The following is a 27,434-nucleotide window of genomic DNA, read 5'->3' as shown; positions in this document are numbered from 1 at the left end:
ACAGTAGGAGAGGCCTGGGCTGGACTGTGGAGAGCTGGGGACTTGAGCATTCTCATCGACAGGCAACGCCACCCTGATGCATTGGCATTACACAGGGCCCTCAGACCTGCAGCCGGCCTTGCTCGGTTACCGCAGGACCACGCCAGATGCTGGCTATCGTGCTAAGATGAAGGGCTGCTGCAGTTAGGAGGTCAAACTGAGGTTGGAGAAAGGATTAGGTCAGATGACAAATGGGGAGTAGGCATGGGGTCGAGGGCGTGATTGGGACCAGGTGAGATTAAATAGGTATGGAGATGCCTAAGGCTGTAGGATTTGAGAGGGAACCCATCTTGGTTTTAATATCCCGGATGGGATTGGGGTTAAGGCTGAAATTGTAGTTATAACAAAGGTTGGATATAGGGTTAGAGATGAAGAGAGACTCAAGCTGGTTGTGGCGGAGTTGCAGGCCTGTTGCTAGTATAAAGCCAGGCTTGATTTGATTCAGAATTGGGTCTGAGAGTGATTGGGAAGCAGTATTATCTACCAAGCAAGGCAGGCGCTTTCTCAGCAGGTGGAAAAAAGCAAAACAGGACTACAGGGTCCCCTCAAGAGTCCTCTCCCTCTCCCCCACCACTGCTTACCTTCCCATCCCTTCCCCATCAACCTCAAACGCCATCTCCTGGTCTTAGGCAAAACCTGGGCTCTGAGCTGTGCGTTTCCTAGCCAGCTGCATTATGTGGCATTGTCCAGGGAGGAGCAGAGTGGGAACCAAGATGTGCTGGTAGGCTCCACCTCATCCTAGGGGTGAGTGGAGACACGGGTGCATGACGTCCACCCCCTTCCTTCCCTGACCTCTGCCCTGACCTCTTGCCATCTCTCTGCAGAGGCCCCAGTCCCCGCCTGCCCCTTCTCGCTTCTCAGGGTGACAGCCTGACACCCTCCAGCACTCAGCGCCCGGGTCAGGCTTTTAAAGCTGTCATTGGGAAGACTGTGGCCCCTCTCCTGCTCTCTGCTCCCCCCCCCAGTGTCCCTTCATGCAGAAGCGTGCATCAGGGCATGAAGCAGAGGACGGCTGTGACACTGCGGTGCCTTTTAAATGCAGGCAATTATTGGCTGAATAAAACACGGAAGGAGCTCTTGGCACGGCCTCACTGAAGGCTGCCAGGGTGGGGGACAGGGAATGGTGGCCCTGCTGGGACCATGCTGCAGAGACCTGCTCGTCTCTCCAGAGTTAGGATGCTATAACAAAATGCTACAGATTGGGTGGTTTTAAAACCAAAGGAAGTTATTTCTTGAACTCTGTGATTAAGACACTGGCAGATTTGATGTCAAGAGGCCCGTTTCCTCTTGGAAGCACCTCTGGCTGTCACCACACGGGGACAGGGCGAAGGAGTTTCCTAGATCTAGTTTACAAAGATGCCGATCTTTGTGAGTCTTGGGGACCTGAGGACTTCCCTAAGGCCTTCCCTCCTAAGAACTAAGGATTGCTTCAGCACATGAATTTGGGGTAGCATAAATATCCAGGCCATTGCCAGGAAACACAGAGAGGCTGTGGGGGATCTTAAGGGATCTGGGAGATAGTCCTACAGAATAGCACCAAGCAGAGGACAGTGGCCTTGAAATGTGACAGACTCGGGTTAGCACCTTGGTTCTGCCATTGTGTCTGTCACCTTTCAATTGCTGAGACAAAATACCCAAGGTAGTCAACTTATAAGAAAGACATCTTTGCCTATGGTTTCGGTGCATGCTCACTCATCACTTTGGTCACCATGGCGAGAGAGAAGTGAGAAGGAGAAAGGGTCCAATTTATTCCTTCAAAGATATGCCTCCAACAGTCAAACTTCTTTCCTCCTAAAGAGTCCATCACCTTCACCCCATCTCAGCCCAAAGGCTGAGAAGTGATCATTCATGGCTTTTCAACAGCGCCACAGGCTGACAACCTCTGTAAAAGGGAAATAACCAACAGAGCCACTCTGAGTGATGTCATATTTAAATGAGGTTCTTACTCAGTGAGCCACACCCGGATGAGGACCTCCCAGGAAGGACGGCCAGGGCAGAAATGAGTTTGAGGCTGTATTGGAAACTCTTGGAGTGAATAGCAGGGGTAGGTCATGGACAGGGGAGCCCAAGAGAAGCTAAGCAGGCTGGGACCGAGTGTTCCAAAGCCTCTTGCCCCCCTGGGCTTGAGGCTCTGTCTGCTTCCTTTACTGATGCCCCTCCCTGGAATCCCAAGGAGAAACCAGTGGTCAGGCTGATAGCTAGAGGGTTCAAGAGAAAGAACAGAGACCTAAGGAGTCCAGGACACGTGTCCCGTCGGCTCTCCTCTGTGTCACCCTCGGCTGGGATGCCGGGTAGAGGTACCACTCCCCCTTGGACAACACAGGACGACTATCTGAAGGCCCACACATCCTAAACATACAGAAGCTGGGAGCCTCCTCACAGACCCCGGCTTTGCTGTTTTCCTGCTAATCTGTGAGTCCCTCCCACACTGTTCCAGGATGAGAAGGACCCATGAGGGTGCTTCTCAGGGGGACATGGCTGCCTTATGAAGCAGCTCCACAGATCACAGCTGGAAACAGAAAAGGCCAGGTTCTTGGCTCCTGCTCCCCGAAGGACCCCCATCCTCTCCCTGGCTCAGCCCCTTTCTTTAAATAAAAGCAATGACATCATCCTCGTGCTCAGTGGCTGAGCCAAAAAGAGGTGCTCTGAGATACTGTAGAGGAAAAACAAAAGCAGCTCGGGGTGGAAAGGCCTTGACCAGATGAAGGGCAAATCCTAGTCCCCTCCAATGCTCGTGTATGTTTTTCTGGAGTCCACCCACGAGTGTGTTGGCGAATGAGAGGGAAAACTGCTGAGTCACAAGTGTTAGAGCAAGGATGCAGCATCCCAGGGCTGCTGGGAAAGCAGAGGCTCACACACAGCAAGGTGGAGTCCAAGGGATCTAGACAAGCTCCCTAGAGGGTATGAATCTCAGTTCCCTTGGGACGGGAGGGGGGGGAGTCAAAACTGGGCTTGCTGGTGAAGGCCTGGCTACTTAAGGTTAAAACAGGAGAGGATATAAGTTCAAGGCCAGCTAGACTACTGAGTGACACTCTATCTCAAAACAAGAAGTTTCAAAAATATTAAGAGAATAGCTTAGTGGTTACAGTGTTCACTAGCGTTTCAGAGATGCCCAGTTCAATCACCAGTACCACACACGTGCAAGCCTTCACACACCCAAAGAAGGGAAGGACAACAGTATGGGCCTCGCAAGCACCTGTGTGAAGGACTGGGACCCAATGGCTGCAAGCCCCTGGCCACCAAGGCTCCAGCCAGTGGCGATCACTGGGAATGGGAATGAGTAAAACCACACTCACACGCTGTGGGTCTGGCGCTCTGGCACCTGCTCTACCAGAGGCAGCCCACAATCAAAATGCTGTCCCCGCTGGCACTCTAGGAGTCCTGCACCCCGGCACCTGTGGGCAGGGCGTCCCTTGTGCACTTGCTCTCCCTCCCAGCCACGGTCCAGGTCTTATGGTCAATGTGCTCTCTGGCTAGCCGTGGGAGGGCGCCCCCCGCGTCCGCGTCCGTGCTCCTGGGTGACATCCAGCCCTCCCTAGCAGGAGTGCTGGGCTCAGGTTCTTCCAGGTCACTGGGTGTGTCCCCAGCAGCTGCTTTTGGCTTGCAGAGGGTGTGGGGAGGGCTTCTGTGCTCCCCTCCAGGCACAGCGCGGGATCCTTCTGTATTATCCTGTAGAAGCCCTGGGTTCTGCTCTCCCTGTGCATCTCTAGGGCTCCCTGCTGAGTGTGATGCGGCTCCCGATGGCTTCTCCTCATCTGGGCACGGGCCACCGTTCTGCTCAGCGTCCCTCTTATCTGCTCCCTGTCTCAAGTGTCTCTCTTTTCCTACCGCTCCTCATCCTTGTCTCTGGTCCGTCTCATGGTCCATCTCACTTTGTTCCTAGGCTTGCCTCTCCTTCCCCACCCTTCCCCTGCTGCCCATAAACCCCCGTGGTCTCTCTCGCCGGTCCACACAATGTCTTGCTGCACCCCACCACGCCTTTCCTGGCCCCTGCTCTCTAAGCATAGAATCCCAAGCTTTGAACAGAAAAGGCCAAAGGGGAAAGGCCAGGGTTGCTATCCAGAGAGGGGAGGGCTTCTCCTCCACCCGGCTCTCTCCTTCCCCAACGTGGGGTGCAGCCCTGGCTCTCAGTGCTTCCTGAGCACGGGTGTGTGTGGGCTGAGGGCAGAAGGCCCATCTTGCCTGTCATCTGGAGAGACGTGTGTGCAAAATGTTAGTTCTATGGCTCTGATTCAGCTTCCAGGCGGCTGGCTACAGAACACAATGATGGGAAGGGGGTGATGGGAACCCAGAAGAAGGAGCTGGTGGGAATGGAGACAGTCCTGGGCTTTGCCAGAAGACCTGAGACTGCCAGGCCGGGACTCCAGGTGGTCTCATGAGGGTGTGGGTGGGGCGGTAATGGCACCGAGGCAACCATATTTGCTAGGAGTCCTGGGGAGGAAGCATGCAGGGCAGGGGCATTTGGGTGCGATGAAGGGGAGCTGTGGTGAAAAGGGGGTCAGTGAAGAAGGCAGCCCGCAGAAGGGCCCGTGTGCGCGCGCCAGTGGTGAGAGGCCATTGGCTGGCCCCCTTGGGCCCTCCCCCTGCTTGTTACTCACTGGTCGCCCTGCTCCCCGTGACGGTCCCAGGCCACTTCCTCTCTCTTCTCCCTGTGTAGTTCTGAGTGGCCTTCTTGATCCACTTACGGATCCCCTTGTCACCATGACCTGGCCCCACAGGCGACTTTGTATTTCAGGGTTGAGCCTGAGCGCCTGCCCGAGAAGGGACTGGCAGATGGTTCTCAGATTTGCCCAGGGGCCAGCGTGTAGCCAGCCAGTGACACATCAGACAGTCGGCAGGTCAGACTCACCGCTATTTCCCATTCCTGCAATCTTGGTCTACACCCACAGGGGCCAGGAGGGGGCTACAATGACCTCTTGGTTTGGGGGGTGGGAAACCAGATTCTACATATCTGTAATGATGTTGATGCAGGGTTACCCTCGCTGACAGCTCAGGATGTACCGAGGATCCTTACACTCTTAATTAAAATCTTCAGCTGGCTGAGATGGACCTCATTTCATCATCACAGCCAGAGATGGAAACTGAGGCCCAGCAAGCTAAAGTCAGGGGCCGGGCCTTGCCAGGGCGGGGCTGACGCAGAAGCCAGAACAAACAACTCAGAGCTTGGGTCCTTGGGAGGCTAATGATGGAGGCACCCAAGGGTGGAAGGGTATGGAACATTCTAGAGAGACCCGAGTTTATGGGTCTCCCGGCTGCTCCCCCAAGGCCTGAGGCCGCCTCCCAAGTTGAAGAAGCATCTCCAGACCCACATGGACTTCAGGTCCCCTGCCTCCACCGACACCTTGAAAAGTCGCTAATTGGTTACACTTGTGGCCATTGGGGGAGGGGTAGCCTATATTTAGTCCTTTTTTTCCTCTGGGGTGTAAATGGAAACATGAGGCGAGGCAAAAGCCTGTTCAGAGTCCATTCCTGTTTCCCAGCCCCGTCCTGCAAGTAGCATGAGCCCCTGGCAGCAGAGAGATGCTTGGAGACCCTCCCCACGTGTCTCTGTGTGGGTGCACTGGGCTGCTGTGTTCCTGAGGCGCCGGTGGGTGCGTGACGATGGCAGCTCCCACCCGGCAGAGCGAGAACAGAAGGGGCGAGCTGCCGGCGGCTTTAAATAGCTCCTTGCTGTATCTCACTTGCGGAAGCCCCATCCCCCCCTCCAGTCTGCTGCCCTAAGGAGGGGCCGTGTGAGCCCCAGAAATGAGGCCAAGACAGAGGGGCTTAGCCCCCACCTGAGAAGCATCCTAGTCACGCAGCACCTGCCCATGCTGAAGAGGGCGAGCTCACTTTTTTGTTTTTTAAAATCCACTTTTTTTTCTGAAGGGACAGGATCCAGGAGAATTCCCAAGACCTGAAGTTGAGCAAGATGTGTTTCTGCCTGGGCATGTATCAGGGATGTAGGCCTTCCTGTTAAGGGGACACAACCTTGGCAAAGCCCCGGTACCGCCAGCCATTGCTACGGTGAGGCCCAGGAACTCTCTCCCGGGTCAGGCACTCGGTGGTCAGCTCCCAGCCTGACCATCTACAAACCTCACTTCTGATTGTTTTTTATGCTTCCCCATATGCTCCACTGCTTGTCACCTCAGGACCTTTGCCTGTAGTATTCCTTCTATTTGGAATGCTTTTCTGCAGCTTCCCTGAGCTTGTAGGCAGGACCACATTGTAGGCTCCAGGCAACTTTGCCTTTCTGTGCCTCTCTCTATTAGAAGATACCCAAATAGTCGGGCATTGGTGGCCACCACCGCCCGGCTGTGCTGTAGTCTTCAGTGATGAATTTAAGACCAGAAAGGTAAGGGATTTCTTCCCACAAGAAACAAGGGCTCATCTGAGTGCTTACATAGGAGTTTACAAGGCAAGGGTTCCAACGGGAACAAATGCAAACAGCAGGTGTCTGGAGCTGTGTTCGCCGGGTGGCCTGGTTCACACTGTACAGGACCTTGGAGGCCGCGTTTTCCTTTCCTGGGGGCGGTCCTCAAATGATTTTAACTTACATATTAGGCTTGTATTACTCTCGCTGCCTATGAAATAAGGATGTATGCCCTGCCTGTCACAACCCCCTCCTGGCACCCCACAGCAGACAGCACTAATCGATTACAGCAGAGGGTCTCAAAGTGTGGTCCTTAGACCTGAGGCTCAGCACCGCCTGGGGATTTGTTAAAAATGCAAATGATCAGCCCTCACACCAGAGCCCTCCAATGGGGAACTCTGGGTGTGGAAGCCAGCAAGCTGTATTTAGCAAGCCCTCCAGGTGAGTCTGATTCGAGATGAAATTCAAGAACCACTGAACTATAACACTCTTTCCTGCACAGTCCCTCCGTGTGGCCCTCTAGGCAGTCACGGCTAACCCAGCTCACTGCACAGAACCCTGGCCAGGGGAAGCTCAAAACGGGTGGCTGCATAGAGCATAGGAAGCTAAGGTCCCGGCAAGCCAGCCTACGGGCCCAGAGCGAGATACAGAGCTTGTTACTGCTGAGCATGGCACAGCCTCAGAGCATCTGCTCCCTCTGAGCCTCAGTTTCCTTCTCTGGACACTGAAGGAAGTGTCGCTGAGTGGGACTGTTTCTGCTGCTTCTAAGCCAGGGCGAAGTGGATGCCTGATTGTGTGCCCCCTCCACTGGGGAAATCCCTATAAATTTGCCTTTCTACTGATGAGCAGGGGCAGGGATGCTGCCCAGAGCTTGTAAGAGGCAGCACATGACTCAGCCCTGGAAGGAGGCATCCATCACCCTGGGCAGCAGAAGACAGTCTTGGAGAGACAGTGTGAGAGTGAGGGGAGGGAGCCATTAAGCTACAGGAGAACCCTAAGCCCAGAGAGAAGAAACCCAAGATTCAGGGGAAAGAGAAAGGGAGTGTCAAATTACGCAAAAGCATTCAAGGTACAAAATGCATGGCTGCAGACACATTCTAACTCAAAGGAAATTCCTCCCCAACCCGGTTTTCCTGGCTGCCTCACCTCTCAAATGTCACTTCAAGAGAGAGGGCCTCCCCGATGAGCCACCTGATCACTGCCATCTTCTCAGGCCCTCCAAGCTGTGTCACCTTCAGAGTCACCGCTCTGATCTGCTCACTGGCCTGTGGCATCTCCCTGTCCCCCTGCAATGCAGCTCCTTGAGAACCGGGGCCTCCCTTCTTGGTGGCTGCTCCCCCTCCCACACCTGGGACAGTGCCAGGCACAGAGTGGGCACTCCACACAGCTGCCTCAGTGTGCTGGAAGTGGCTGCAGATGACTTAGTACATTATGTCACCATGTCCCTGCCATCTCTAATAGGCAATATGATCACTTCCCATTGTGCAGATGGAAACATACACAGAAAGCTAAGTGTCATAGGATTAAGCAGTAGGGGAGCCCTGATTTAGGCCTCTCTGACTCTAAAGCTCACAATATTGGGACATGAGAGCAGATGAGCTGCTGGGACACTCCCCTCCGTGTGTGTGTGCATCTGCATGCGTGCGTGCGTGCCTGTGTGTGTGTGTGTGAATGTGTGCTTATGCACACGCACATGTCTGTCTGTCTGCCTGCCTGCTGAGACATCCTAAGACTCCAATAAGGAAATCTCAGCACAAGAAAGGCCCTTCTCAAGCTGGAACGCCTTCGCTGAGGATTTCTGGGAGGGGGGATCCTGATTTAACAACTGCTGTCCACCTTCTGGAATTTGTTACCCTCATGGGGTCCCCTTGGCTAAAAATAGAAAGGCGTTCAGGAAGAACTGTGCAAAGTTAAAGGACGTCAGGTCCCCAGTGGTCACTAAAGGAAGTGAGGGATGCTGGAGGTCAGCATCCTGCTGGGGACCGCCATGGTCTCGCTTTAATAGATCCCAGGTGCCCCAAGCAAAATCCCAGGGTCTGGAAATGTGGAAGGCACTTGGCCTCACAGTCCCAGGCTATTTGCTGGCTACTCCCAGAATTCTTGCCTCCTCCTAGTCCCAGACACAGATGGCCCACTGGGGCTGAGTACCTTGGTATGGGGACTTGTTCACCTGCATAAGTTAATGTGGGTAGGATAGATGAGTAGATAGGTAATATCATATAGGCACATTTGGGGTTTTTGTTTTATTTATTTATTTATTTTGTTAAGACAGGGTTTCTCTGTATAGTCTTGGATGTCCTGGAACTCACTCTGTAGAATGGCTGGCCTAGAACTCACAGACATCTGCTTGCCTCTGCTTCGCAAGTGCTGGAATTAAAGGCGTGTGCCATTGCCTGACTACATATATGTTTTTAATGTTCTATTACATTTTTGTGTGTGCATGCGTGTGAGTGTGTGCATGCACACTCACATACATGAGCACGCATGCCATGGTATACAAGTGGAGAGTACACACTCAGTGTGCACTCGTGGGAGCTGGTTTTCTCCACTCTGCTGTTCCCACGGAGTGAACACAAGTCCTCATGTCATCGGGCTTGGCAGCAGGAGTCTTTTCTACCTGCAACATCTCACTGTTTACTTGAGACAAGGTCTTCTGTAGCCCAGGCTATCCTCAAACTCACTCTGTACCTCAGGATGACCTTGAGGTCTCCCTGTCTTTAACTCCCACGTTCTAGGATTATAGATATGAGCTACCACACTGGGCCTGTTCTGTATGCTGTCTGGCCTTATGTCAACTTGACACACAAACTACAGATATCTGTAAGCACAGAAACTTAATTGAGAAAATGCCTTCGTAAGATCATTTTCTTATTTAGTTATTGATGGGGGAGGGCCCAGCACACTGTAGTGCCATCCCTGGGCTGGTGGCCCTATGTTCTAAGAAAGCAATCTGAGCTGGGCAATGGTGGCGCACACCTTTAATCCCAGTACTCTGGAGGCAGAGGTAGGTAGATGTCTGTGAGTCTGAGGCCAGCCTGGTCTACAGAGTGAGTTCCACAACAGCCAGGGATACCCATAGAGAAACTTGTTTTGAAAAAAGAAAGAAAGAGAGAGAGAAAGAAAGAAAGAGGGAGAGAGAGAAGGAGGGAGGGAGGGAGGGAGGAAGGGGGAGGAGGGAGGGGACGAGGGAGGGAGGAGGGAGGGAGGAAGGGGGAGGAGGGAGGGGACGAGGGAGGGAGGAGGGAGGGAGGAAGGAAGGAAAGAAGGAAGAAAGGGAGGGAGGAGGAAGGAAGGAAAGAAGGAAGGAAGAAAAAGAGAGAGAAAGACGGACAAACAGCAGGTTGAACACGCCAGTAAAAAGCACCCTCCATAGCTTCTGCCTCAGCTCCTGCCTCCAGGTTCCTTCTCTGCTTGTGATCCTGTCTTGATTCCCTTCAGCTGAATAAACCTTTCACTCCCTGACTTGCTTCATTGTCGCCGTCGTGCTTTGTAGCGGCAAAGAAACCCTAAGACATTCTAGTGTTTTCTTTGCTGCACTTGGTTTTGTTGGGGTTTTTTTTTGTTGTTGTTGTTTTAATTAACATAACAGCTTTTGTTGTGGGGCGTTTTGGAGTTGACGTTTTACGTGTGGTTTTGTGTGTTTGTTTATTCAGTTACGTACTGAGAGAGAGTCTACCTGTATCACCCTGGCTGGGTTCAACTCTAGGTAATCTTTGGCTTTACCCTCCAAAGTTCTAGACTACAAGCATGAGCCATCATGGCCAGCAGAAGACTTGGTATGTGTTGGGCCATCTCTGGAGTATAGGAGACCTACCAGTGGCCACACATCAAAAAAAGAATGACATGACTACTTTGATTTTGTGTATGTGTCATGCAGATAACCACACCTGGTTTGGTTTTGTGGGTGCAATAGCCCTGCCCAGAAGACAGGCCCTCATAGCTCTCCTGCACACACACACACACACACACACACACACACACACACACACACCTGCTCTTACATTCTTTTATTCCGCCTTTCTCCCATCTTCTGAAATGTCCCCTAAGTTGTGGGGCTGTGGATCAGGGATGGGGTGACTGGGTGGCAGGTGGGTGAAGGTGTCCCATTTAGGGCTGAGCACTCTGACCAGCCACACACCTCTGCACTGACTGCTGCGCACTGCACAGAGAAGCCTCTCTGACCAAGGCTGAGGAGAGCCCGGGTCCTGAGTCAGGTGTGGTTCCCGTCCTGGGTCAGCAGCTTCCTCCCAACTCTTCCTAATGGTTCGTATTTCTCCCATGTATTTATCATATTTACATATTTATTATAGAAAATTCAATCAGCGCTCTCTTTCTCGCCAGATCCAGACTCAGGAATTTCAGGCCAGGGCCTCTGGTGTCTAGTAAACCTAAGACACAAGACAGGCCTCCATGCCCCTGCCAATGGAGACCTTCATACCCTCCCCCAAGACCTCCCTCCCACTGACATCCCACAGGTGCCGTGGGTCCTCCCTCTCATTATCTCCTGCCAAGGCCTTCTCACTGCTCCCTTTGTCTCTCCCCACTCCACCCCCTCCCCCTTTGCTTCCCCTGGTGCCCACATACATCCCTGGTTCTCCTGTCCACTTGGACAGTTTCCTCCTCCTCCTCCTCCTTCATCCTCACATGCAGCGCCCAGCACCCTCACGCTTCACCGTAACCCTCAGAGAGTCCAGGTCTCTCTTATCACAGCCCCTCCCACTCTCTGAAATATGCACAGGTCCGAGTTGTCTGTCGTGTTCTCAGAAACCGTCTCGGATGTCCTATCCCTGCCCAGCCCTCCTTATTACCTGAAAACTCACTGGTCCCAAGTCACCAGCAATTGGGGGTGGGCAGGGACCTGCAAGTCCCTTAACCACTGGTGCCAATGTACAGTCCCTTCCAGTCAAGGCTGAGGCTGGAACTCACAGCAGGTCTTGTTCGCTATCTCAGGCCCACTCTATGAAGGCCTGGGTGAGGGCAGTAGTCTTCCTCACATCCATAGGCACCCCACATGAGGGTCTTATGTCCACCCAGGAGCAGATGCAGACCTGAGTCTCTCTCCACCAGCAGCAGGCTGGGGCATCTGAGGGCCTGACTTCTGCCTGGGCCTTGCTAGTTTTCACGGCTTTCGTGCTGACAGGGAAGGTCCCAAGTCTCAGACTCTCCCCCATGCACACAGTACAGGTGCCCCTCCCTTGACATGGCATGCATGCCTTTACAGCAGGGCTTCCCAAGCTTGAACACCAGAATCACCTGGGAATCTTGAAGAGTGAGTGCAAGGCTCCACTCTTGGGGATTTGTAGTTTGGCAGAATTCTGGAAGGGCTGAGGGGCGGTTGCATTCAAGGCCCTGCCCAGCCACTGCTGTTCCTGCCTATGGGTGCCAGACTCTGAGAACTGATACCCTAGAGATGCTCACTTGTGCACATACATGACAGGACACGATCATGCAAGGCTTTTGCAAAAGAGACTCGAGGCAACCGAGGAGAAGAGGGAAGTGACGAATTGTTCCTCAGCCTAAGAACAACCTCTAATCACCCTTCTCTCATTCTGTTTCTAAGTGTGAGTCTCCGAGTTCTCAGTCGGCCTTCTCCCTGAAGTGTCTGGCCAAGCCCTGCAGACTCCATCACCCTAAGAGTGAGTGTCAGGCAGGTGAGAGAGGAATATTCCAGAACAGGCTCAGTTTCCAGTTAACAGGGAGCATCTTCACCACAAGAATGCAGCCAATTATTCCCCCTGTTCTGGGGGATAATCATTAATGCCACAGGAAATTCTAAACAGGCGATTAAATCATTGCTGGGGAAGGCTCAGCCAGCCTGTGCCACCATTAAGTTCTCAGGAAAGCTTATCTGAGAGGTGGGAAAGGAGGGGAGAGGGTGTTGGCCCAGCCATGCAGCTTTACCCGCAGCCAGTCTGGCAGAGGCTGGCCCAGGCCCAGCGTCCCTTCCCTGAGCTGCACGCCTGGCTATTGCTTCTGACCCTCCAGCAGCCCCTCACAATCACATCCCGCTTGATGGGTCAATGCTTCCATTCAATCAACAATTATTTACTAAGCACCTACTATGTGCCGGAGGTATTCTAAGGTGACAATGTGACTATCACAGGCAGGTCCCTGTCCTGAGGAGCTCACAACTCAACAGGAAGGGCAGATAACCAGAAGGTAAACAAACAGCTAAGGAATGATTACAACTGTGGCAAGCACTCAGGAGGGGACAAGCAAGGGACTAGGTGTCCTGCATGGAGCGCCCAGCGGGAAGAGTGTGGGGTACCACCATCAGCCCGCCCTGGGGCTCTGCCCATCTCTTGGGCCTGCAGACCACGTTCCAAATGAACATCTGCAATTTTGGAGCAGCCTCCAGAGCACTATCTTAGGAAAGGTAATGAGGATCTGTAACTGTTGTTTAGCACTTACTGTGTGCCAGGGATTGCACTGAGCAATTTATGGTCGTGACGCCATTTCCTCCACAGAACAGTAATGATGTTATGAGCTAGGTGTTTCTTAATCCCCACTCTACAGAGAAGGAAACAGAGGTCTGGAACATTTGTCCAGGTCACGGTATCAGTGGTCTGCCTGAGTTCTGGGGAGACACCACCTCGCTGGTGTCTGTTGACTCCCAAGAGCAACCTGACAGGCCTGTGTAGACTCCTCAGCATTTATTGCGACACTAAGGGGTGTATGGCTTGGCTTCCCTGTGGAGGTGGAGCTCTTTTAGGACTGGACAGTCAGGGCTGGTGAGGCCAGTATAATAACAACGAGAGGCTCTCTGTGCTTGGGGCCTCGAAAATGAAGCCCCACGAGGACAGGCAACTTACCATGGCCAGCCTCAGGGCCCCACTCACTCAGGGATTCTAGGTCAGCCATCTCTGGTTCCCCAAGACTGAACGGAACCCACAGACCTCTGTATTTCACTGCTGGACACCTCAGCCCCCAGAGGGCTCTCCAAGTGTCCCTACACGTCCTCTACCTCCTGCCCCTGTGGCCAGGCTGCACTGCCCAGGGCCCTTGGGGCAGCCAGAGGCAGACAGGACTGGAGCCTGGGTCTGCGGTGACTAATCGCCTGGTGCTTGGGAGGCCGTGGTGAATTATTCACACGGATTCTGTGAATTATTCAAGTTGTTATTATTTATTTTTCAGATATGCCTGCGGCAGAGCCTCCAGGCCCATGTTCAAAGGATGACATAACTCCTGACTCCTGGTCTCCTCTGTCTGTGGAAGGAGCCCAACCAATCCCCAGTCTCTGCACCAGTCCCCAAATGCAGGCCCAGACACAGGGCTGTTCTATGGGGCAGGCTCCAGCAGAAGCCTCGCCCTGGCACCAATCACTTGTGGAGAATTTGCTACGCCTCCTCCCCAGCTTTCCCTAGACTGGCTCAAATGACTGTCACAGCAGCTAGAACAAAGAATGCTAGCAAACCCACTTTATAGATGAGGGAACTGAGGCTAAGAGATGCCATATTTCCTGTCCAGGGCTACCAGTTAGAAACAGGGATCAAGTCCAGAACTGCAGACCCTAAAGCCAGTGTCAGCCACATCATGTATGCCCGTGGCTGTTACGTTGCATAGTGTCTCATCAAACCCCTCTGCTGCCCCCCCATTCCACCTGCACCCTCAGCTTCCAGCCGTGCTGAGGGCAGGCCACGCCCCGTGGTTTAAGAGTCTCGGAGGAGCTTGGCTCCACATCTCTATGGCAACAGTATCCAGAACAGCCAGTGCCGAGTTTGCCAGGCCTCTAAGGGACAGAGGTGGCCTTTGCCAAGAGGCCCCCAGGTGTCCCAGTTCTGAGCAAGCATGATCGGGGCTCCCTCAGGCACATCAGCCTCACCCACTTCCCTACCTCCCTGACTCGCACAAAGATGCACGGCGACATTCCTCCCTCCACAGTCAAGGCAGCCATCCCTGCCTCTTTTCCTCAGCCCTCACTAGCCATCTAACCTCCATTCCTCAGAAATCAGCTTCTTCTGGGATGGTGCCTCCTGTCTCACACACACACACACACACACACACACACACACACACACACACACACACACGTGCCAAATAGCAGACACATACATACAAATACGTTAAATTTAAAGAAATGAGTGGATTTCAGTTGCTGAAGTGGAGCCGTAGCAAGCCTCTGCATGGTGCCTGTGCTTGCCTCACAAATGACTTTTTTAAGTCTCTGCAAAGGCAGATCCTGTTAGTCCCATTTGATGGACAGGGAAACTCTGGCTTTGGCTGCAAGACCTGATCTTGAATCTGGGCCCACAATAGCCCTAGCTGCTACCAGGATGGAGTGATGGAGTATGGTTCCCTCTCCCAACCTACAATAGAGGTGGGTGTGGGTGACCAGATCAGCCCCTTTGCTGGGAGTTGGAGGTTCTGTTTTCTGGGACAGCTGCAGTGGAAATACTTTGGGTGAAGCCATGCTTAGTTGTACAGGGTCTAGGAAATCCAGGTTTCTAGTTACCCCAAAGCAGCCACTTCAACACGCTGGGGTTCTGCCAGCTCTTTATCTCAAGGATCCTGGACTTGGTGAGAGGCAGAGAGGAGGGGAGAAAGCACAGAGGGGAAATGGGCATAGAAACTGGGCATGGATTCTTCCACACCCAAGGCCTCACCAATGGCATCGTACTCATGTAGCCTGGTCTGATTTTCATATTTCTTCTAACCCTGGACTGATGGAGATCTTGAAGGACTGTGAGAACAAAAACCAATCCTAAGTTCCCCCCTTCCCAGCTACAGGGATTCCTCTGCAGAGCCCAGGCTTTGGGAAAAACTAAGCCTGCATCCTATGGCTGTTACTCCCTAGTCAGGCATCCTTGGATCAGCACATCATCTATTGAACCTTTTGTGAAATTGGGACACCTGCACCCTTGTCCCAGGCTTGTTTGACAGACACAAAGTCCTAGCAAAGGCCAGGTATAATGAGTTAGCGCCTCCCTCCCAAGCTCTTCCTGCTGGCCATAAAGTGGCCCAGTAAGTCTTAAGCTCCTCACAGTTGCGTGGTATCAAACTGCCCTTGAACTACAGTCCCTTGTTCCCTGGGCCCTGCTTGAGGCTCTGCAGAAATCAACTCTGGGGGTGGAGGGAACGGTTCGAGGTTAAGAGTGCTTGCTGCTCTTGCAGAGGGTGGGAGTTTGGGTTCCCAGGTTCCATGTGGGGCAGCTCCCAACCTCCTGTAGCTACAGCTCCTGGAGGTCTGATGTATGGGTCTGCATGGGCACCCACACAGATCTGTAAACACACACACACACACACACACACACACACACACACACACACTTTCTTTTAAAGAAAGAAAAGTCAGTCAGGTGGTGCAAGCCTTTAATCCCAGTACTCCGGAGGCAGAGGCAAGCGGGTCTCTGTGAGTTCAAGGCCAGCCTGGTCTACAAAGCAAGTTCCAGGACAGCCAGGGCTACACAGAGAAACCATGTCTCGAAAAACCAAAAACAGGAAAGAAAACTCTACAGACTTTTGTCTCCTGCAGCCTGGGGATGTAAGGCCCTTCTGGAGCCTCTGAGCTTCAGAAAGTGCCACCTTTAGTCTCAAGGGCTAAATGTCAGAGAGATAGCTGAGCATGAGGTTGTAACTGGGAGACCCACGGGAACTGGGTGCCCACCCCAACTCATTCCTCTTGCTCCTGCTTGGAAAAGGACTGGTGTTGGTTCTGTTTACAGGTGACAAACCCAGTCAGTACTCTATGTTTGGGGATGAAGGTATGGATCTGGCTAGTAGGCAGGCTGGAACTGGAACCAACCCTTCAGAAGTCCCAGGTCAGAGCTAGTGGCAAGCATTTGATCTCCGTACCTCAGGCACCCGTGGTGACAGTGCTTTACGGAGCTCTGGCGGGTCCAGGGCCCCTGAGACTGTTCATCTACGATGTCACCCTTGCTTCTGTTCACAGCCCTCCCAACTTCCTGTGCCCTCAGCCTGGCCTTTCCATAAGATTCAGGACTGAAGAAGAGGCCCCCACCTCCAACTCCAAACTAGTAACTGTCCTTCCCACTGCCTGCAGGCCCCTGGGAATAAGCCCCTAATTGCATCTCAGGCTGGGAGGCTATTAGCCTGTGATTGAATCCCTGATGTCTACCATGCCCCCTGGGTGTCAGTCCTCAGCTTCCATGGGGGTTTGAGATGACATTGAGCTCTAATTTAAGACCCAGCTAGCTTAGCTCCCCAGCGCTTCACCCCAAGCCCTGGGTAGGCTCCTCCAAGGAGTTGGACCCCTACTGTGGGGGCAGTCAGGGGCTCTGACTATAAGAGAGGTCCCTGGCCTGTCAAATACATACACGTCTCCACGCTAACACACGTCATGCCCAGTTGCTGTGGGGTTTTCATGGCATCTCCCGCGCCCTTTTTTGCCTAGGCTTCCTTCTAGGGAGGACAAGAGCCTGAATGAGAGTTCGGGGTGCTTTTCCTCTCTGCCTGGTCGTCTACTACCTGAGCCCTAAAAATCGGGGGTGCTTCTGCTTTGTCTCACCTGCTTCTTCTAGAAGGAATGATTGGCATTTGGATATGTCCTGGGGTTTCCTCCACTAATGTCTTCTGAATGCTGGGCCAGGTGCAGGGCAATGTGCAAGCCGGAGAGGCAAGGTCTTGTCTTCTCGGCCCAGAGAATGGATGGCCAGCAGTAGCCCCTGGAGATCCAGAAGAGGAACTTCTTCTAGCTGAGAGGTGTGGAATGAGAAAGCTTCCTAGTAAGGAACGAGGAGGACTTTTTTGTTTACTCAAGGACGAGGAGTGGAGGCTAGACAAGGAAACGGTTCCAAGCGGAGGGACTGCTTAGGAGAGATGTCTGAGGGGAATGAAGGCAAGGGCAGAGGCTGAAGGCTGGTGAGGCCCTGTTGGAGGATCTGCACTTCATCCAGAGGGCACAGAAGAGCCATAGGAAGTATTGGGACAGGAGCACGATCCGGTGCCATATGGAGGAAGGATTGGGGGCCAGAGGGGTGAAGGCGGGAGACCTTCACGAAGACTCCCAACCATCTGTCTCTCCTCCCCCACAAGTGGGAACAGCCCCGTATGTCCCCACTAGAAAGGGAAGCAGGCTTCTCTGCTTCTCCTCCCTCTTCTCCCACAGCTCCCGACATGCCTGTGTGCACAGAGGAGGACCTACTGGAGAGACCCTCTGTTGGGGGAAGGGCAGAGGCGGCTTGCGGGAGATGACACAGAGCCATCTGCCCTTCCTGGAGGTTTCATGCCTGGGTGAAGCTCCAGTCAGGAGAGCCACTCCATGTCACTTGGCACAGCAACACTCTTGTCCACTAAAAGGTCAGTCTCTGCCAGAGCCGCAGAGACTGGAGTTCAGCAGCTCCCGCAGCCTCGGGACCCACGCTCTCCACCTGGCTCAGAGAGACAGAGTCCCACAGGGGTGGGCGCTGTCGCCAGACCCAGGAGCAGCTATCAGAGGACCACAGCACTGCCTGGGAGGACCTCTGCACATCACCTGCCCATTTCTGTCAACTCCACAGCATCCTCCTCACTGTGTTTCTTCTCCCGAGGCCACCCAGCTCCTACACTGCGGCCATCCCCGTGTCCCCCAAAGAAAACTCCAGTCACTGCTCCTCTTGATGTCCTGCAGCTCTCACGGCCCTCGCAGTGAGAATCCAACCCCTCCTGTAGATCACAAGGCCTCACCGCGTGACTACAGCAGTCGCCCTAGCTCTGCGCAGGGACACCCTCACCGGGGTCATCCTGCAGAGGGGGCTCCCAGGGTCTGCGAGTTCTCCCTCCAGGCCTTGCACGGCACACTCCGTCCTCGTCACTCATTTGTTGGTCTGTCTCTACTCGGCAGTTACCGCCACAGGTGAGGAGCCTCTGACCACCATGCAGACATATATCCCTGTAGGGCTGAGGGCTCACTTTCTGTTGTTGTTTTGAGACAGGGCTTCTCTGTGTAGCTCTGTCTGTTCTGGGACTGTAGACCAGGCTGGCCTTGAACTTGCAGAGATCTGCCAGCTTCTGCCTCCCAAGTGCTGGGATGGGCTGGGAGTTCCTAAAACCCTGGAACTTGGCTGGCCACAGCACTAACGGCACTGCACTGTCAATGCCTATCTGACAGTTGCCCGGGACCTGCATCTGTGAAAACTCAATGAGCTACAGATCACCTATCTGTGACCCCGGTGCTGGCGAGATAGAGGCAGGAGGATCAGGAGTTGGGAACCTAGACTGGACTACATAAGACTCTGCCTCAAAACAAACGAACAAACGACACACCAGCCAGACTGTTGAGTGTCTTCACTCACCGGCCTGTGTCTCCTGCAGTATATTCTGCTCTTTTCTCTTCCTTTGCTATAAGTAAAATTCTTTTGATCCTTTAGAAACAAACAAACCTGTTGGGCAGCGGTGATGCTCGCCTTTAATCCCAGTACTGGGAGGCAAAGGCAGGGGAATCTCTGTGAGTTCCAGGACAGCCAGGGCCACACAGAGAAACACTGTCTCAAAAAACAAAAACAAACAAACAAATAAATAAATAAAGCAACCCCAATAGCATATGCCAAGTGCATGAGAGTGACAGAGTAGGAAAGAGAATACCACTACTATGCGACAGGACTCAAGGGCCAAGACACTACTACTGTGCTGGGGTAGTGTGGCAGCGGTCAGCAACGGCGCCTGCTCCATACCCGCACTCTCCTAGAATTCCCTCATTGCAAGCCCCAGGGATCCCAAGAGGGGAGGGGCTCCTTGCTATTATCCTCATTGGATTAGCAAGGAAGCCAATTTGGTACCATGAATAAGATTGTCCCCACTAAAACTCATGCCAAGGCTTAATTCCCCATGTGAAAGGTTAGGATGTGGGACCTTTCAAAGGTAATTAGATCATAAAGGCTCTGTGTTAATGAATGGATGAACCCATTGATGGATTTAAACAAATTGTGTGTGTGTCTGTGTCTGTTTGTGTCTGTGTCTGTGTGTTTTCAAATACTCAAACTCAGGACATCTCACATGCTAAGTCAGCACTCTTCTAATGCTGAGCTGCATGCCCATTCATGTGTTTACAGGGTCAAGGGCTAATGGGTTATCTGATACAAAGGCCAATTTGGCTGTGTCTTCTACATGTGTTTCTCTGACCAGGCAATGTCCATATTGTAGAGTCCCACCAGCAAGAAGGTCCCCACCATACACGGGTTCAGAAAGTGTGATACCCAAGATTACATAGCGAGATGATGACACAGGCTAGGTCTCCCCAATAACTGGGGTAGAGGCTTCGAGGTGAAGCCCTGAGCTATTAGAAATGTTTCTGGTACTTGAAATAGCTCTTTGTTGTTTGAGAACATTCTTCGATTCAGGAAAATCACCACAGCGCCCTCTGTCCCAGTCAGGAGAAGCCCCACTTGTCTGGCCATGGGGCCAAGGTCCCTAAAGGAGAAGTAAGCCACCTAGTCACCACAAACCCATGCAGGAGGTGTGAAGAAACCAGCCTCTGCGGACTCCTTTGTAACACTTGTGTCCTTTGGAGGCAGAAGTCTGGGAGGTGGGAAGAGTGTCTTTCAGCATCACGCCAGAAGGCAAGTCCTGAATCTAATAGCAAAGCAAACTTGACTGGAAAGGAAATGAGATTTCTTTGTCAAGGTGACAATGTCTAGGAGAGCAGGGGACAGGGTGGAGTGGCGGGACAGGGTGCTTGGGGGGGCTGCAAAAAAGGGAGCATGGATCTGGAATTATTAAATGTTGATTATGTCCTCTTGATTGTTAATGAAATTCTTCACCTTGGATTTCTGGACCAGGGGAAAGCTCCCAGAGCTCATTTTCCAGCTGATGAGAGCAAGAGAGAGGGCAGGAGGGGCCAGAAGACTCTCAGCTTAGGGAGAAATTAAATTCCACCTCAACAAATGGAACTGGACAAGCCTGGCTGCTGCCATTGGAGGCAAAGCCCCTGGCTGGCCCCAAGTCCCTGTGGAAATGTGATGGAGACCCCGGAGAGGGAAAGCCCAAGACCCACGGCTTAGGCAGCAGCATGCACTCTGATGACAACAGCTGGCCCTGAGCCAGCCACATAACACAGGCACAATACTGCTCAGGAGACCCCACTGAAGCTCCAACAGCCCCAGGTGGTCAAAACGATTGCTCCCATCCTGCAAATGTGAACACCGAGGCACAGCCAGGACAGAGTGTACGTACTCTCCCTCTTCTGGGACACACAGAGGCTAGTATTCTAGGCCGGGTAGGACAATTTTATGTGGTCTGAGGTTTGGGAGATGCCCAACTCTACATTGCCTCCTGGAGCCTCAGCTGCCTCACCTAGAACCCTGAGCTAATAACCATTGTTGCCAAGGAGGGCTGTTGTTAGGAGTCAATGAAACAAACAGCAGCAACAGAAGTGCGTTTCAAATAGAGATGGTATTCCTTTAGGCTGGGGATCTGGCTCAGTTGGTAGAGCGCTTGGCTTAGCGCGCAGGAAGCCCGGGTCTGATCCCAGCAGCACATAACCCAGTTGTGGGTGCATTTCTGCAATCCTAGACCTTTGGAGATGGAGACAGGGAAATTAAGTTCAAGCTCATCCTCAGCGATATCCTCGGTGAGTCTGAGGCCAGCCTGAAAACCATGGGACCCTGTCTCAAAAAGAGTTTTAGGGCTGGAGAGATGGCCCAGAGGTTCAGCGCGCTGGTTGCTCTTGCAGAAGACCCAGGTCGATTCCTAGCACCATGCACTGGCTCACAGCTGTCTGTAATTCCTGTTCCAGGGGACCTGATGCTCTCCTCTGACCTCTACAGGGAACAGGCACACACATGTGGAACAGACATACATGCAGGCAAAATACTCATACAATAAAAATAAAAATTAATTTAATGTAAACTTAATATTCCCTTTGGCTGTGACCTCTCCTGGCTGATTTAATGAGCTACTCTGATGACCACACGGAGCAAGGCCACAATCCCCATCTGTGTGACCACAAGTGAGATAAGTAAATTAGTACACAACTGTAGTGGTTTCAGTGAGGATGGCCCTATGGGCTCATAGATTTAAATGTTTGGGCCCCAGGTGGTGGAAATGTTCGGGAAGAATTAGGAGGTGTGGCCTTGTGGGATGATGTGTGCCGCTGGCGGTGGGTTTGGAGGTTTCAAAAGCCCACGTCATTCCCAATTACTGCTCTCTCTGTCTGTCTGTCCGTCTGTCTGTCCTCTCCTCTCCTGTCCCTCCACCTGTCTCTCTGAGCCTCCTGCGGATGAGATGTGAGCTCTCAGCAATGCTCCAGCACCAAGCATGGCTGCCTGCTGCCATGCTCTCTGCCGTGATGGTCATGGACTCGCCCTCTGAAACTGTGAGCCCCCATCGAATGCTTTCTTTCATAAGTTGCCTTGGTCATGGTGTTTTGTCATGCCAATAGAAAGGTAACTAAGACACCTACAGATGAGGGATACGACAGAGCACAGTCAAGCAGCAGCGCGGAACCATTGATGAGAAAGGAGATGATTAAAATAAGATCGTCTAAGAAAGGAAGAAGGAAAGGAAGAAAGGAAGGAAGGAAGGAAGGAAGAAAGGAAGGAAGGAAGGAAGGAAGAAAGGAAGAAAGAAAGGAAGAAAGGAAGAAAGAAGGAGTTGAACAGAGGACTAAGCCAGCGCAAAGGCCTTGGCCACACCCAGGAGGTCAGAGGAAGGAGCAGGGAAAGTAAGTCTTAAAACAAAAGGGAGTGCGGGTTACACTGCAGCTTGCAGGCCTTTGTAAGGACCCTGACTTCTTTCTTCGTGAGACAAGGATGCTTCAGAGGGCTTTAAGAATGATCAGATGCATAGCTAAAGGTTCCTCTCATACATGGCGCTGAGAATGGACCCCAGGGAGCCCAGCTCCATTAGAAGGCTGTGGGTGATAAGCCAGGTGACAATACACGGATGCTTGTTCAGGGAGGCCGTGACGGAGGTGGTGCTGAGCTCACATACTGGATGCGGCCCACAGTGAAGGTAAAGCCCTTAGGATGAGCTGATGACACTGCATGGGAGATAAAAAGGAAACTCCCTGGTGGTTTTTTCCCTTTCCACCTTCCAGACTCCTGTAGACCTGTCTTGCAAAGCTTCACAGAAGACTCATGGCTTCCCACCTGTCTGCTTCCACTGTCTGGCAGAAATCTGCCTTGTGGCTTGCTAGCACTCCACAGGTCCCTCACAGAAACCCCTCTGTAGCCTGCCTCCACCCCGGCCTCTGCTCATGCAGCCCCATGGTTTTGCTCTGAGAGCTGGCTCTATTCCCAGCTGCCACCCTGCCTTGCCATCCCAGCAGGGCATCCATGTGGCCAGAAGACCTTCTCTGGCCTACCAGGCTGGGTGAAGCCGCTATCCCAGCTCTGCAACTCTGAGCTTGCCCCACAGGGGAGAGTCCCTCTTTCCTCTTGTGTTTGATGAAGGCCTGCCCTCAACTAACTGACTATAACCTCTACAGTGGCAGGGGCCCACCTGTGTCCTCACAGCAGGCAACTCACCCAGAGACACTTTAGATCTGCTGTGGGTTCTTAGGCTTGTGGTAAACTAAATTTGGTGGGAAAGTTGTTGAGACAGGGTCTCGTGTAGCCCTGGCTGGCCTTGAAGTCACTATGTAGCCAAAGGTGATCTTGATCTCCTGATCCTCCTACCTTCACTAGCCTAAGTGCTGGGATTACAGCTGTTCCTCACCATGCCCAGCTGGTAAATTAACTTCCCTGACCTAAAATCTCTGTTTGCCAGGCAAACACCTGGCACAGAATGGACACTCGGCACACACCTATTGAAGGAACGAGCCAGTTTTCTATAAGACCTTGTGCGTGAGCCGGGCGGTGGTGGCACACGCCTTTAATCCCAGCACTCAGGAGGCAGAGGCAGGCAGATCTCTGTGAGTTCGAGGCCAGGCTGGACCGACAGCCTCCAAAACAATACAGAGAAACCCTGTCTCGTAAAACCAAAAAAAAAAAAAAAAAAAAAAGGCCTTGTGCGTGAGGCAAATCCGAGCCTTGGTCTCTTTGTAGGTGAGAGTGGGAATAGGAGTACCAACTTCATGTGTTGTGTGGGAATTAAAAACCATGCGGCATGAGCAATGCCCACACTAGGCGATGCACAGTAATTGTTCCTTGAACGCATTCTCAGACAATTACACCTTACTATTCCCCTGCTCGTCCCTGGCCCCTCCCCCACCCCATTCTAAACCACCCACCCCTCCCCCTACTCCCCCTCCCCCTCTAAAGGACTCCCAGAGGTGGAATCGTCCAGGCCTCCAAACGCACCCCTTCTCCCACAAGGTCCCCCCAATTCGCCACTGGTTACATATTGATCTGTTTAACTTTCCCAATGGATGATAAACATGAAATTAAAATGACTTCCTGGAATATTAATGTAGTAAATGGCCCTATTAAAAGAAAGAAAATACAGCTGAGAAAATTTGCTTTGATGTAGCATTTCTGCAGGAGGCTCATTTATCTGCAGCTCAGATTCTCCAAATGAGATTCTGAAGGTTTCTCTGATGTCTCTTATTTTTCCCTCACTAGAATTTCAACAGAAAATAGAATTACAAGCTGGTGTCATAAAAACGCGGGACTTTTCCCTTCTCAACCAAGAGGCAACTGAAAACAGGGCAGGTAGGTGTCAGTTTCTGCAAACACGCTGAGGTCTCTCCTCCCCCCATTTCCCCAGCATCTTGCTGGTGGAGTCCTGGTCTAGGCTGCAGCAGCAGCTCTAAAGATCAGAGCAGCTGGGACTGGGGATGACTCAGAGGTTAACAGCACTGGCTGCTCTTCCAGAGGTCCTGAGTTCAATTCCCAGCAACCACACGGTGGCTCACAACCATAGGATACAGTGGGTATACATGTAGAGTAGTCAGAAATGAAAAATTTTGAAAAATAAAAAAAAGATCAGAACAGCCTCAAAGGCTTGAGCTGCCCTGAAATGAGGAAGAGGGCTCAGATCCTCCCAGACTGTACTCCAGTGTGGATGGGCTGCTCAACTTGTGTATGTGAAATCTTGGCTGTCACTTATCAAGGGCATGGTCTTTGAGAAAGCATTTCAGGACAGGCATCGTGGTGACTACCTGTAATTCCAGCACTTGGGAAACAGAAGTAGAAGGATTACCACAACTTCAAGGCCAAGTTCTAAACCAACCAGCAGTACATAAAACCCTGTTTTGTTTTTTAAATCAAGGGCATGGTGGCACATGCCTGTAATCCCAGCATTCAGGCAGCAGATGCCAGCTTGGTCTATCAAGTGAGTTCCAGGACAACCAGGGCTACACAGAGAAACTCTGTCATGAAAAACCAAAAAATAAAATTAAGCATGAGTCCAGAGAGTTAGTTCAGTAGTTAAGAGCCCTGGCTGCTCTTCCAAAGGACCCAGGTTCAGTTCCCAACACCATATTATGGCTCACAGCCATCCAAACTCTAGTTCCAGGGGATCTGGTGCCCTCTTCTGGCCTCTACAGGCATCAGACAGCACACATGGTACACATACATGTGGACATATAGGCAAAACAGTCATACACATAAAAATAAAATAAATCTAAGCATTTTCAGCTAGTAAATCAATCACTTCACAGGTGGTGGTCTGAATCAGAATACCCCCCATGAGCGCATATATTTGAACTTTTGGTTCCCAGCAGGTGGAGCTGTTTGGGAAGAATGAGGAGATATGACCTTGTGGGAGGTGTGTATTGCTACTGGGGTAGACTTCGAGGTCTCAAAGGATGTGTGCCATTCTCGGCATCTCTCTCCCTGCCTCCCGGTTGTGGGTCAAGATGTGGACACTCGGATGTTCTTTTGTCCCACCCCCATGGACTCCAGCCCTCTAAAGCCATAAGCCAAACTAAGTGCTTCACCTCTACAAGTCGCCTTGGTGGTGGTGTTCTACCACAGCAACAGCAGACTGGCTAAGACATCGCCGCTCTGTAGTGCAGGCTTACACGTATCTCACTCACAGGCAGCAGTAGAACTTAACGGAGATTCCTGGCCTCAGCGTTGTCATCAATCACCACGGTTACTATAAATGCTGACTTGTTGTTACTGGAACCATGCAGCCTTCCACTGAGGTGTCTCGTACCCCGAGAAGACGCCCCTAAGCTCCCTGCTTTGCATGATTATGTTTGTGGTATGTGCATGTGTTTATGTGTGCGCGTACATGCACACAGGTGTTTGTGGAAGCCAGAGGTGAGTGAGAGCTGCTGTCAGTCACTGAACACCACTCACTCCCCATCTTCTCTTTTGAGGCAGTCTTTTCACTGAACCTGCAGCTAATTTGACTAGATTGCCTGGCTAGAAAGTCCTAGGAGTCCCCCATCTAAAGATATATACCAATGGTCTTAGCTTTTTACCTGGGTGCTTGGGACTTGAACTTAGGTCCTTAAACTTACACAGGAAGTGCTTTACCAACTGAGTCATCTCCTTAGCCCCACCCCGTTTCTGGTAGTTGGGACCCTGTTCCGCCTAGCAGGAACTTTGGGTTGTATAGGGGTTGCCGAGTGGGTCCATGAGCTCTGAGTGCCCACTGAGCCAGAGATCTCAGGTCCCCCACCTCCACCCCCCCTCCCTCATCCCCTTCCCCGACCAGGATTTGGCTCCGTGGGTCACACCATCTGCATAGGTGATCCTCCATGGATACCCTGGTCCGACTGTATGCTGAGACCTTATCACCACACACAAACAGGAGATTCCTCCCTGTAAGAGTCAGGGACACCAGCCAAGAGCCCCAGGGCTGGTTGGAACTGTCCTTAGACCTGCTGGCCTCTCCTTACTCCTGAGGCTTCTCTCCGTATAACATCAGTTGTGGTAACCACGCCCGACTTCACACTGCATCCCATTACCAAGGGATGAGCGGGGCAGCTTTGCAGTAGGCATAATGTGAGGCTTTGCCGGCACTGCTGCATGGTGCATTTGTTGCTCGTGATTCCTTCGTGGGGTTTTTTTGTCATAGCTGAGGCCATTGATCATCTTCAATGGCAGAGCCCTGAAAAGCCTTTGACCTGGGGCTCAAGTCCTTGGTGACAGATGATACAGACTTGAAAAAGGGTGGTGGGCACTGTGTGGGCCCTCACACAAGCATTCTGACAGATGCCATGTTAGCTGCGTACAACCCTGACATACATGTACTCCCCAACTAAGTGACCCCAGGCAGACTCAGGTATATCCAACTCCTCCTCTTATGGAAAGCTATACAATATAACACAGAGCCCCCCCCCTGGAAAAACTTGCTTATGGATGGCGCCCAACTTGGCCTTGAGACTACACCAAAACGCACAACCAGGCACGTGGTCACAGATGCCCATATCTGAACATCCTCCCTACCCCCTTCCTCTCGCCCCAACTTCCACACTGCCTGTCCTGTCATGAGGAGACAGAGCATCCCAGTCCCACAGAGCCCAAGGGGCCTGATTAACAGGAAATTCTACGAATGCCAATTAGAGCCAAGTTTACTGAACAAATTGTTTGCAGTTGTGCCCCGGAACCATCATGAATTTTAATTTTGCATTGATTTGCTCTGATGCGAGGCTCACAGATGCCAGGGTCTATGGCACCTCCCACCTCTTCCCCAGTCCCTGGTGAGGTGTCATTATCCAACTTTAGACCCTGGGGCCCTGGGACAGCCTTCAGCCTCTACCAGTCACAAGGCCAGTGCTACCAGCTCAGGTTTGAAAGACCCATGGTGCCCAGGAGGTGGGTGTGGATTTTAGAAACATACACATTGTTGATGAGGAAGACGCTAGGCTTTCTAGAGTCCTGGAAGTCTGCAGATGACACGGGGGACCTCTCCTGAACGTGAAGTCATCCATGAATATGAATACCAGTGTAGGAGAGACACAGACACAGGCACAGAGTTGCAATAGTCTTATTTAATACCAGCCCAACTAAGAGGACTTCAACATCATACAACCTCAGTCCAAAAGACACTTCAAAACTAAATCTAGTCATATCTTCCTGGCCTTTGTATCAGAGTCTCTTCCCAAACACCTCTATCATTTCCCACCACTTAAAAAAGTATCCTTGAGTCTGGACCTGCTGGGACACAACTGTGATCTCAGTAGCTACTTGAGAGGCCGAGGCAAGAAGAGTCTTAAGTTCAAGGTCTGCAAAGGCTACAGAGCAAGTTTGAAGTCAGCCCGGGCAACTTGGTG

Source organism: Mesocricetus auratus, unplaced genomic scaffold (assembly GCF_017639785.1).
Source record: "Mesocricetus auratus isolate SY011 unplaced genomic scaffold, BCM_Maur_2.0 Super-Scaffold_6730, whole genome shotgun sequence".
Lineage (NCBI taxonomy): Eukaryota > Metazoa > Chordata > Mammalia > Rodentia > Cricetidae > Mesocricetus > Mesocricetus auratus.
The sequence above is the reverse complement of the archived record's forward strand: the minus strand, read 5'-3'. Positions refer to the sequence as shown.